Source organism: Camelus bactrianus, chromosome X (assembly GCF_048773025.1).
Source record: "Camelus bactrianus isolate YW-2024 breed Bactrian camel chromosome X, ASM4877302v1, whole genome shotgun sequence".
Taxonomy (NCBI): Eukaryota; Metazoa; Chordata; class Mammalia; order Artiodactyla; family Camelidae; genus Camelus; species Camelus bactrianus.
In genome coordinates, this window is record NC_133575.1 from 116,986,407 (window position 1) to 116,999,682 (window position 13,276).

The 13,276-nt window shown below is 43.5% G+C and overlaps 1 non-coding gene across 1 annotated transcript; it reads left to right on the top strand.

Annotated features, from left to right (window-relative positions):
- The first annotated feature begins 12,125 nt into the window (after window positions 1–12,125).
- LOC123619479 (U6 spliceosomal RNA) lies at window positions 12,126–12,232 on the top strand. The gene has a single exon (XR_006728095.1). It is a non-coding gene; the product is annotated as a U6 spliceosomal RNA (small nuclear RNA).
- The last annotated feature ends 1,044 nt before the right edge of the window (window positions 12,233–13,276 follow it).

Here is a 13,276-nt window from a genome sequence, read left to right on the forward strand (position 1 = left end):
ATAGAATCATTAACCACACAGGGCTGTTTAATTAGACGGCAGCGTTTGGAGAAGGCTCCTCCAAAGCCCTTCTTGCCTCCCTGACTCCTAGTTTAGAGAACAGGCAGCAGAAACTGTGGAGCCTGCCTGGAGTCCGGAGAAGTTGAGGCAGGGGCTGGGGGAAAAGGTGCATATGTTAGAAAGTGGTCACAGGGGAATGAAAGCCAGTACAAGAGTACATTCTCGAATTCGTTGGCACTCGCAGCTGCTGGGACTTGACCCTGCCAGGAGCTGGCTGGATGAAGTGCATCTCAGAATTGTCTGCCTCAGACCCAAAGAGGGAACTGCCATACCGCAAAGGACCACAAAGCTGGTGGTTTAAAACAACAGAAATGTCTTCTTTCACAGTTCTAGAGGCCCCAAGTCCAAAATGAAGGTACTGGCAGGGCCGTGCTCCCCCTGAAGGTTCTAGGGGAGGATCCTTCTTTGCCTTGTCCTAGCTGCTTGGTGGCTCCCAACAATCTTTGGTTTTCCTTGGCTTGTAGCAGCATCACTCCATTTTTTGCCTTCATCTTCACATGGCCTTCTCCGTGTGTCTCCTCTGTGTCTGTGTCCAACTTTCCCCCTTATAAGGACACCAGTCATCGGCTTTAGGGCCCACCCAAGTCCTGCATGACCTCCTCTTAACTTGATTACATCTGCAAAGACTATAATTCCAAATAAGATCACATTCACAGGTACCAGGGATTGGAACTTGAACTTTTGGGAAGACATAATTCTACCTGCTACACATAGCCGAGTCCAGATTCCAAGTCTGCAGAAATAGACTCTGCTTCTCAATGGGAGGAGCGATAAAGTCAGGCTGTATAGGAATGTGTCTGTGCAAACCCAAATGGGAGGACTTAGTGGCTGTTTTGCCATTGACCAGAGCCTCCTCTGTCAACTAGTTTAGGTTTCCCTCACGCTCAAAAAGCATCTCTGCTAGTCTAGGTTATCTTCCTGGAGGGCTGCATCAGATCTCTCTCCAGTGCAGGTCTGAGCTTTACATTGCTTCCCCCTTGTTAGGCCACGACCGTACAGTTGCCTCCTTACAAAATACCAAGAGACACCCTAGTGAATCCCTGCGTTGCAGACATACTTCTGGCTCTCTTTGGAGAGCAGTAATGCTAGCTCCCGGTGCACTCAGGATCAATTGTCCTGCCAATACAGCCATCTTTTCCAGGCTGGATGGTCCTGAGTATGAGGAGACCACACTGACCAGATGGTAGGGTTCATTTCAAGTCCGCAGAGCCCTTACTGTGACCCCTTATGGAGCCAGGGCCCCCAACCTGCCTAGGAACTAGGACCTCTAGCCCAGAAAGGCCTAAGCTTTCAGAAATGAGGAGCATACATTCCCCAAATGGGTCACTGGGGAGAGCAGCCAATGCTATTCCCATTCCTTGGTTCACGATACCTCATATTCTGTTTACTGGGGCCACAGCATTATGCCTTAACTATTAATTCAGTGCATTTGCCACATCATGAAGTAACGTTCCCTAACCTCACAGGGTTTTTTTTTCTTGAGCTGCCATCTTTGCTGCCTTCAGTAGGCTCTGGGTGCTTCGGGTGATGCAGTATTTGGCAGGGCCAGTGGCTCCCATGGGCACATGCCTATTGTCACAACTCCTTTCTTGGAAGAAGTGCCCCTTACTCTGAAGCCCTGTTGGGTGGCATACAATGCCCACAGTTGAGGCATTCTGTAAGCCCTCAGGTGGATTGCTGGCAGAGATGCTGTGCAGAGAAGGCAAGTCTAAATTCAGAGTACATGCAATTATGGCTCCCTCCAGGGTAGAAGGAGCCCAGTGTAATCACCCTGCTTCCACAAGGCTGGCTGGTGCCCTTGAGTAATGTCATCACATTGAGGGCTCAGTATTGGTCATTGCTCCCGTGGGTGGGGCATTCAGTGGTGGCATATGGACATCAGCCTTGGTGAGAGGCAACAGACCCTCCAGCCCTTCCACCTCAGCCACTGCCTGTGGGGGTCCATTGCATCCTGGAGAGAAGCTGGCTGACCTCCACCAGGCAGAGACACAGGGATCCACGTCCTCTTCCCATGTACTTCCTTAGGTACACTAGTGATCTCCACACACCTCTTCTCCAAACCTTCTTGTCTATGACTGTGATATTGTGATTTATAATAAGAAATATATATAGTTGGTCTTCGTCCCAGTTTCTGGCACAGAGCTCCTAAAAGTCTTGGAATTTCCTAAGTGATGAGAATGATAAAAGTGTCTTTATTATGTGAATGAGGTGACTTTCAGGCCCCACCTGAGGATGGGGGCTGGTTGCCAGGGGAACCAACCATGTGATTAGAGGGTTGGAACTTTCAGTTCCACCCCCCTTCCACCTCTGTGTGAGCTGCTCTAGCAAGTTAATGGAAACTCCAGAGGGGGTTGTGGGAACCCCCCATCCATAGCTGACTCGTCAGCAGCACAGGTGATAACCTGGGCTTGCAGTTGTCATCTGAAGTGTGTGTGTGGTGGGGAGGGCAGTCTTGTGAGACTGAGCCCTTAACCTGTGGGGTCTGATGCTGTCTCCAGGGAGATAGTATCAGAATTGAGTTGAATTACAGGGCACTCAGTCAGTGTGTGAGAATTGTTTGGTGCTGGGGAAATACCCACACCGCACCTTGGAATTGGGTATGCAGACTCCTTCCTCCTGACCCAGTTTTACACCTCCTGGGTCCCTGACCAATCAGTCAAGTCATTTTCCAAGGACATCTTTATCTCAAGCCATATCTCTCTACCAAGTGGGTAACCGAGTGTACTGCTCACTGGGGAGATTTTTCCTCACCACTGTCCCCAAGGGTCACCCTGAATGGGACTGTAGAGACCCATCTATGAGCCATGTCTGAGTGTTTTCCCCTCATTAGTCAGCCATAAGGAACCTCAGCCCGCGAGCCCACAGGACTGAGCAGAGGGAGAGTACTAGTGTGATGGAAGCAGGTGACCTGGGATCTTAGCTACCTGTCCATGTACCTGACTTGAGCCTTGGACCCCAGTTGGGCTGGATCCAGAAGGTGCCATCTCCCCTGGATTGCTGCTTCATTCACCTGGCCACAGGATTCGGTGATCTGCCAATATTCATCTCATGAGGGGCAGCTCCGGTCACATAGGCACTTGATATCCTGTGGTCAGTCTCTAAGTCTGGACCACACGGCCCAGTAGCATGACAGCAGTTGCTTTTTGAGTGGTCTGAAGCTCTGCCACAGAAGATATATATGGCTTGGCTCCAAAACTTTCTGGGATCCTTCTGCTGAGGCTTCCCACAGACTCTGCACAGCATCATTAGTTACCATGGACAGATCCCCTTGCGCCATTAGATTGGAGCATCTTAAGGCTCTAGTGGTAGACCATCGTGTTCTGTGATCCAGACCGTCTGCAGGGCCCTTTCTTGCTCTGGGCCACACTCAGAGCAGGTCATACTTGTGCATCCCCAGACCTGCTTGATTAGACATTCTGCCGATTTGATGATCTACCCAGCATCATGCCAAATAAATCGCTTGTCTTGCTTGAGTTAGAATCAGTTTCTTGCTGCCATCAAAAAATCCTAACATACAAAACATTCTGCGAGTGTGGGAGAGGAACATCAGAGACAGTCAATTGATCCAGAGGCAAGTACTTTGATCTGAGCTCAGCAGTGAGGAGAAGGGCAGATATGGCAGGTAGCTGGGCTGGAGCAGAACAGCGTGCTCAAGAGACAGACAGCATGAGGGCTGTCACCACCAGAACTCCATGGCCACCATAGCATTCTTTAACCCAAAGGTGGGTATAAACCAGGTTCTTATCTGGACTGGTCCTATCGGGACTCTGTGCTTCTTCCCCTCCATGCCCTGAAGCTTGGACCTGCTGAGGACACCACGTCACCCCACAGAAACATTCCACTCCAATCCACCTCGGATGGCTGCAAAGAAGTCAGGAGCCCAATCTTCTATTTTTCCACTGGTTGTACAGTCCCTGCCTGGTCTCCACCCCAGTCCTGCCAGACACCCACCGGGAAGCCCCAATTCCCAGTAGTAACTCATGACTTTGCCTACTTGCTTCCTCAAGACGGGAACTCCCAGAGAAGCAGAGGCCAGACCACAGCCCAGAAACTCTGTCCAGCCTCTTATCTCCAGGGAGCTTTGTCATCTGTCATCCTAGAGTGAAGAGGTTGCCCTCTCCTAATGCAGCCACAACCTCTATATTTGCCACTCTATTTTCCATGGCTCGTGCCTTTCATTTTGTAGCCAGAGAAGTCATCACCAAACTCAAAGTCGCCTAGATTTTTCCCTGAGGTTATCATCTAGGATTTTATAGTTTTGCATTTCACATTTAGGTTTAAGATTCATTTCGAGTTAATTTTTGTGAAATGTGCCCTGTCTGTGTCTAAAGTCATTTATTTGCATGCTGATGACCAGTTGTTCCAGCACCATTGGTTGAAAAGATAATCCACTTTCCATTGAATTGCCTTTGCTCCTTTGTCCAAGATCAGTTGACAGTATTTGTAAGGGTCTATTTCTGTTGTTCCATTTTGCAAAACTGAAAACCCTGTTGACGGAGTTGGGGAAGCAAATGGTGGACCCAGGGAGCTTCCCATGTTCTATATAAGAACATGTCCTGGCTCATGGGAACATGGGTATTTATTTATTTTTTTAAATTCAGATGCACAGAATCAGGTTACTCACTATCCATCAAGTCTGTCCACTCAAGGCCCATTTTCATTTTGTTTATTTTTAAAATAAGCTCATTAACACTTATGAAGCCACCACTCAATCCTGGCATGGTACCATTACCAGTAAGTTACATATACCATCCTGACACCATCTCCCCCACACCCCACAGTGACCAAGAGGCCACATTTGGATTTATCACTCTTTTGCTTTTTAAAATTGGGGAAAAATACATATAATGCAAAATTTGCCATTTTAATCACATTTAAGTACAATTCAGGGGTTTTAATTACATTCATGGTGTTCAACCATCATTATATTTCTAAAACTCTTTAATCACCCCAAACAGGCTTTGTATCTATTAAGCAATAAATAGTTCCCTGTTCCTCTCCCCGACCCCTGGCAACCTGTATCCACTTTCTGTCTGTATGAATTTGCCCAGTCTAGATATCTCATATAAGTGAAATTTTATATTTGTTATTTTATAATTGGTTTATTTCACTCAGGATAATGTTCTCAAGGCTCATCCATGTTGTAGTGTGTGTATCAGAACTTCGTTCCTCTTTATGGCTGAATAGTATTCCATTGTATGGATGGACCACATTGATTTGTCTAGTTATCTGTCCATGGACACTTGGGTTGCTTTCCTTTGTTTTATCATGTATCTTTTCAGTTTATCTTATTTTTGAACTTTTTGTAAAAAGTATCCTGTCTGTAATCTTCTGTGAAAATGCTTTTCTATCCTCAACATTATGACCAAGATTATTTTCCATGATGTTGTTTGTAGCTGTAGTTGATTCATTTTTACTGATATATAATATTTCATAATTTATTTACCCATTCTCTTGTTGCAGGGCATTTCAGTTGTTTCCAGTTGGCTGCTATTAGTCCTACCAATTTACACTCCCACTAATAATGTATAAAAGATCCTTAGGGATCTACAGCTTCTTCAACTCTTGGCATTTTCAGACTTTGTTTCCACCAGGCTGGTGGGTGGAAATGGTCTCTCCCCATGGTCTTGCATTTCCCTGATTACTGATGATTAAAGAAATGTTCCCATATTGACAGCTGGGGAGGTCATTCTGGCTTTCACAGGAGTTCACTTGAATTTGATGCTAACTAAAACAGCCTGCCTACAGCCTGTCAAACATACACTGTACGTCTGCTTTAATTATTAAAGAAAAGGGCATATTGACCAGAAGTAAAGAATGTTCATGTTAAAAATAAAGATTCAATGCCCCCCTTCCTGGGACACCAGTGCTGGTCCTCCTTGGATGATAAGACTCCCTTCCCAGGTGCTTAGGCCATACTGACTTACTGCATATGCGTTGGTCTCTTTTTTTTTTTTTTTTCAGTTTTTGTTGTTTTTTTAAAACCTTGAAGGAAAGTGTCCTTGACTTGTTTGATATTCTTTGTTCTGACAAGATCTAAAACTGTGCTGAAAACCATGCTTCTCCAGAGCAGCTCCTCAGTTATCTGAGAGGCTGTCTTCCAGGCTATAGCCCTCAGTTTGGCTCAAATAAAACTCTTTTTCTGTTCCTCTCAGAGACTGACTGTTTACTGATTATTTTCCTTGACAAGGTGAGGTGGGCCTTCTCCCGAGTGCTTTCTTGGTAATACGCATTTTCTCTCCTATGTTATTACCTAGTTTTGTCTTCCTTTTCTTCAGGGGTGCATTACCTAGCCTTGACCTTTGCTCTTTAATAAAACCAACAACAAACCAAATATATAAATCTAGTAAAGAGAGTATAGACTGAACCCTGTGGACAACTCTCGCTTTTGAATACAGGTGCAAAAGCCTCAAGAGAAGATAAGCAAGTGAACTCCAGCAAAACAGCGAAAGAGCAAGATGTTATGTGTGACCGAGCAGGGTCCCCTCCAGAAATAAAGGGCAGCTCAACATTTGAAAATCTTTTCACAAAAGTCATTACTCAACAAATGAGAGGAAACTGCTCAATCATATCAGTAGGTACTGATAAGATGTTTGATAAAATTCAACATTCATTGCTTTAAAAAAAGGTTGTGAATGAATGGATGGGGCAGTGAGACAGTGCCTTGACTCTTCTGGGGATCTCACAAAAGCCATGAGATGCTTGGAAACCCCCCTAAAAAAACTCCAGCAAAACCAGGAGACAGAGCTCCTTGGTGCCAAGGCAGTTAGAATTCGCAAGGAAGCCACAGGGGACTGGCGTGGACTCCATAGAGGCAGCCCCACCCTGGCATATCCCAGATAGACCAATGAACTTTGTCTAAGTACGGAGTTCACTCTAAAGTGGTATAACCAATCTCCCTTGCAGACAGCAAGAGCAATAGGACCTGGGGAACATCGGAGGGACACAGAACAGAAGCCATGTAGGGGATACCTGCAATTAATATGTAAACAGCATAGCAAAGCAACCAAGGGAAGCAAATCTCAGAAAACACCAGAAACAAAGTATGCTTCTGTAGGTGAGGAACTCATCCAGTAGTGGTTCTTCTACATGCCTTGCACAAAGCAAGAGCTTGGAGATGTAGGACAGCAGGCTGGGAGGTGGGGAGGAGGGTAAAGAGAATGGGGACTGAGCAGAAGTCACACTGCGGGGGGCGGGGAGAGATGCATTGAAGACATGAAGAATAACGAATTGGCTGAGTGCCCTCAGAGCTCAGAAAACACTAATTTATCAATATATTCTCATATGGTTAGTACTTTTGTGTCCTATTTAAGAAATCTTTCCTGGGGGGTGGATATAGCTCATGCCTAGCCTGCATAAGGTCTTGGGTTCAATCTTCAGTCACTCCATTAAAAAAAAAAAAGAAATCTTTCTCAACTCTGAGACCATGGAGACATTCTCCTGTTGTCTTCTACACGCTTGGTTGTTTTGCCTTTGACTTTTAGATTTACAACACAGCTGGAATTGATGTTTGCATATGATGTTAAGCACTGGTCAAGATTTTTTTCCGTAAAAAAAAAAAAAAAAAAAAAAAGAACTTCCAGGTTGAAGATGCTCAGGAATCAGGAAGGCTCAGTAGCGTCTTATTGCAAGGTCCAGGTTGACTTTCTTGATTGTTGCTTTTAACAATGCCAGGAAGCTGACCAAAGTACTCTCTTCCTTTAAAAGGACACAGCATTGAGATGCAAGTCCCTTTGGCAGCGGGGCGTTTGCTTCTACATATTGGCTCTTGGGTACTTTTAGGTTTTAAGGGAAGTCCTCCGAAATTCTTCAGGTCAGATCACAATTGCCTGTAGGAGTAAATGCATCTTTGTGAGTTCCCAGGGAGGGGATGTTGTGGGTTCTCTCCCTTTGACTACTCTCCACTCCTCAAAAAACTAAAGTGCATTGAAATGCAAGTCCCTCTGAGTGCAGAGGCATTTGCGTATCCATTTCAGGGGCTTGGTCATTTTTCAGTTGTAAGGGGGCCATTGGAAATTCTAAGGGGCAGATCACCATTGCTTCCCAGAGTAAATGCATCTTTATGAGTTCCTGGGGAGGGGATATTGTGGAGTCTTTCACTTTGACAATCTTCGAATTGACCCTCTTCTCCTTTCTGTCTTGGGGTTTCATCTTGTCTTGCACAGACTTCAGCCATGGCCTCCTGACAACTTTCTGTCTTTAGCTCCCCCACCCCCATCTTTCCTACCAGTACTGCAGATGGCTTTGCAAGTGCACCTGCATCCTTGGGGAGGGCTGGTGACCCAAAGAGATGGAGAGGGTAAATTCTTCTTTACCATCTTTGGGTCTCTGGCAGGCCTAAGAATTCAACTGACACAAGACATATGAACAGGAGAGAAGCACACACATTTTATTAAATGTTTACATGTGCCTGGGTGCCTTCACAGGAGAATGAAGACCCCCAAGAAGTGACCAAAGCAGGCAGCTTTTCTACCCTTTAGACAAATAAATGTTGAATTTGTGAAGAATTGATAAGAAAAAGGGGTGGTAGGTGGTGAAAAAATAATTTGAAATACAAGTATGAAACTAAAAGATTTGCTGGTACAGATCTCCAAGCTCTCGAAGCTGGTCTCTGGTGCAGGGAGGGCACTTCCACAGGGGCAGGCTAGTTCCTGCTTTCAGGAAGAAAAAGGAGGGTCAGAGCATCCTTCTTGCACTTGTTCTTAAATGCCTTTAATTCAAAATAATCAATATGCCACAGCAGCAAATGCAGGGGGTGACATAATCTGGTTTGCCTTGGGGGCTTCCCAGGCACTGGACTTCTGTCTCTGGACATGGGCTCTTGGTTCCATGGAAGTGTTCACTTTGTGAAAGTTCATCAAGTTGTACATTTGTGACTGTTCCCTTTTCTGTCTGGTTGTTTTACTTGAGTCAAAGTTCACTGAGATTTCTTTTTCTCCCTACAGATAGTGAATGGATACATCTCTATTTTATACAAGTGGTTCTTTCCCCACTGCTGTGAAGTGTGTTGGGGAAATAGAATTAAAACCAAAATCTCCTCCCAACCCAGAACACCTCTCCACAATAGAAGAAAAGAAAGAACACATCTATGTCATTGAACAAACACAATACCCGAATGATGTGGGCAAAGAGGGGTGCCCATTTGACCGACGCAGAGACAGAAGGAACTGTCTCCTCTACAGAGCTATGTGGACACACAGCCTCTTCCAGCAGGTAGCTTTTGCAACTTGGAGTCCAGTCGGCCCCTCTCATCTCTGGAAACTGGGAGGTCTTCGTGGGCCACATCTTCCTGGATTACATTTCAAATGGTGCTCCCAGATCCTGAAGGGGAGGAAACATTCCTGAGTTGTGAGAATGGCCAGAGGCTTATTCAGCCATTAAAAAGATTTACATATATTTTAAAAAGGACAAAAGGAAGAAATGCTGAAAGAAAAGATCTGGGCGGGGGGGGGGGGGTCTGTCACCTTATCTTCCACCAGGAGAATGAGGGCTTTTACTCCTAACTTGTATCTGCCCTTACAACCACCTCCCTGGCTTCCCACGAAATAGCAACATCACAATATTTCATTATCTCCATTGTCCTTTTAACTTTTTCTGGGCAAGTTGCAGACGCCAGCAAGTAAAATGCAAAGCTAAACAATGATCAGAATTACAGTAGGATGAATTTCACAATTTGGTATTTGCCTTGGGAGAATAACCTTTTAAATATATGATACCAATGTGAAAGGGTTAAATCAGATTCCTGGCAGACTGAGGTTGCAAAAGACAGGTCTAATGTCACTTGATTAACTTTAGGACACAAGCTCCCCCAAACATTTTCCTTCCTCATAGGTTACTTTCACTAGCTGGTGTGACATCTTTATTACTTGAGTTTCCAAATGATTAACTACTTGAGTATCATTTTGAAGTTCCTTGCAAAGTTTTGTCCAATCCAAGTCTAAAGAGTAGCTTAACTCTGGTGTTTTATCATTTCAACTTTTAGTTAAGAGTTTTTCTTGGGAGGAGGGAATAGCTCAAGTGGTAGAGCACATTCTTAGCGCACACAAGGTCCTGGGTTCAATCCCCAGTACCTCCTCTAAAAAAATACACAAATAAGTAAATCTAATGACCTCCTCCCCCAAAAAAGTAAATTAAAAAAATGTAGAAAAGATAAACAAGATTATACTGTATAGCACAGGGAAATATATACAAGATCTTACGGTAGCTCACAGAGAAAAAATGTGACAACGACTACATATATATGTTCGTGTACAACTGAAAAATTGTGCTCTACACTGGAATTTGACACAACATTGTAGGATGATTATAAATCAATGAAAAATGTTAAAAAAAATTTTTCTTGTAAGGTGAAATACATCTCTCCTGAGTTTTCATCAAATATCTAAATAACATCACATTTACATGATAATTTAGGTCCCTCTGTAATTGTTCCATCTTCTCAAATACTGTCTCAGAAGTGAAATGCAAAGACACTCTTGGCCATTATGTAGCATCGAAGGCTTATGAGGCACCAGTTGAAGAGCACAGATGGAACTTCCAGTGTTTGAGTTCATGGCCATATTTGTTTTTAGTCTTGGGACAAAGCAGTCCTGTGGGCCCTTTTTTTCTTGCATCAGTCCAAATCAATAGTCATAATCATCATAATGTTAAGCTGGAATAAAAGCCCAACCTTTGTTTATCCATCCCTACTGGAATCTGGGGAGCTTGTGTCCTAAAGTTAATCCAGTCATATTAGACCTGTCTTTTGAGCTTCTGTCTGCAAATGCCAGATTTCTGCTTGTCTATTAATTACCATCGTTTAATCTTTCGGAAGTCCTAACCCAGTACCTAACTGTTCCCTTTGATATCAACAGTCCTGTGACTTTGAATTAGGAATGCTGTCTTAACTGCTCTTTTATAGCTGCTAGCCTACTTGAGTGAAGGCCTTTGAGAGCTTTCTGGGATGATTTTTTTCCCCATTATTAAACTATTTCACTAATTACATGTTTGCTCATTTTTTAAAACACTTTTTTGGGGGGAAGTTATGTGCTTATTTTTGATGAAGGTACTGCGGGTTGAAGCCAGAACCTTTTGCATGCTAGGCATGCCCTCCACCGCTGAGCTATGCCCTCCTTGCCTCATAAATGCGATTCTTAAAGTAATTTAAATACCTACTACTGTGAATAGGATGGCCTGGATGCCTGTAAGAACAGGCAGGGGGAGGGGAGGGTACTTTTGAGTACTGAGCATGACCATGAAAGGATTCAGTTAAATCAGGCGCAGAACTTGGTCTCAGACCAAAATCATAGGCCTCCCAAACCGGAGATCAAAAGGAGCTAGACCATGCGTGCTCAGAGGACTTGCTCTCATTTCTAATGAGGTGAACGGCCGTCTTAACAGAGTAGGTGGCAAAATCCTGGTAAGTGAGTTTTCTAGAGTTTGAGTGGTTAAATCCTAGAAGAGAGCAGAAATAAAATCACTTTTTCTGTCTGATTGGAAAGCACTGGACTCCCCAAAGCGGGAATCGAGTTTGTTAAGAGAAGCTGCCATTACCCGAGCAGTGGCTTTTGAAGAGGGCAAGACCTCGTACTCACCAAGCCCACTGGCTACCACCCAGCTAGACCCCCAAGCCCAGGGCTTCAGGCTGTCGGATGTCACTCACCCCATGGCTAGGCAAAATCTCTTACCTTTTACAAGCATTAGTTCTACTAGCTACATAGTAAGAGTCTGGTGCCTTTAAAATTCCTCGGTGCGGGGAGGGTCTAGCTCAAGGGTAGAGGGCATGCTTTGCAGGCAGGAGGTCCCAGGTTCAATCTCCAGTACCAACATTAAAAAAAATTTTTTTTAATTCCCCTCCTTACTCAGATGATTTTTGTTGATGACACAGCAACACTAACCAGGCAAATAGGGATTTTGGTGTAAGAACTATTTTCCCCAAACTTCTTTTAGCATCCTTTTCAGTTCATTTCCCCATTTCCTTCTGGGGAGCCAGAAGTATAGTCGATTCACAATGTTCTGTTAATTTCTGGTGTGCAGCCTAGTGATTCACTTATACATATGGAGCATTTTTTAAAAAATGAACGAAAGTGCTCGCTTCGGCAGCACATATACTAAAATTGGAACAATACAGAGACGATTAGCATGACCCTTGTGCAAAGGTGACATGCAAATTTGTGAAGCAATCCATTAAAAAAATAAAATAAAAATAAAAAATAAAAAACGAACAAAAGCTTCTTACTGTATTAAAAGAGGAGCTTCTGTGTTTGGAGTCTGCCATGTTTTGGTGTTTTGTTTTGGTTTTTTTTTTTTGGTTCCTTTGTTTCTTTGTTTTATTGAATGAAAGATACTTTAAATTCTATAGTGTTTAACAATTTTCTAAAGTTTCACACACAAAATTTCATATAATCCCAAAACAACTTTTTTCTAAAACTCCCCTACCCCTACACTGCCCCTCTTCCTTTCCTTCTCCTCACTGGTAACCACTAGTTTGTTCTCTATATCTGTGAGTCTGCTTCTTTTTTGTTACATTCACTAGTTTATTGTATGTTTTAGATTCCACATGAAAGTTATACCATACAGTATTTATCTTTCTCTTTCTGACCTATTTCACTTAACATAAAGCCCTCAAAGCCCATCCATGTTGCTGCAAATGGCAAAATTTTATTCTTTTTTATGGCTCAGTAGTATTCCAGTGTGTGTGTGTGTGTGTGTGTGTGTGTGTGTGTGTGTGTGTGTATACAAATACACCACATCTCTATGCTTTCATCTGTTGATGGACACTTAGGTTGTTTTCACATCTTGACTATTATAAATAATGCTACAATGAACATTGGGGTGCACACATCTTTTCAGATTGGTGTTTGTTTTTTTCAGATGTTTACCCAGGAGTGGAATTGCTGCATTATATGGTAGTTCTATTTTTAGTTTTTTGAGAAACTTCCATGCTGTTCTCCACAGTGGCTGCACCAATTTACATTCCTATCAACAGTGAGTAAGGTTTCCTTTTCTCCACATCTTCACTAACATTTATTACTTGTGGTCTTTTTGATGATAGCCATTCTGACAAGTGTGAAGTGATATCTCATTATGGTTTTAATTTAGACTTCCCTGATGATGAGCGACATTGAACATCTTTTCATGTGCCTGTTGGACATCTGCATTTCTTCTTTAAAAAATGTGTATTCAAATTTTCCTGCCCAATTTTTAACCAGATTGTTTGTCTTTTTGGCATGCGAGA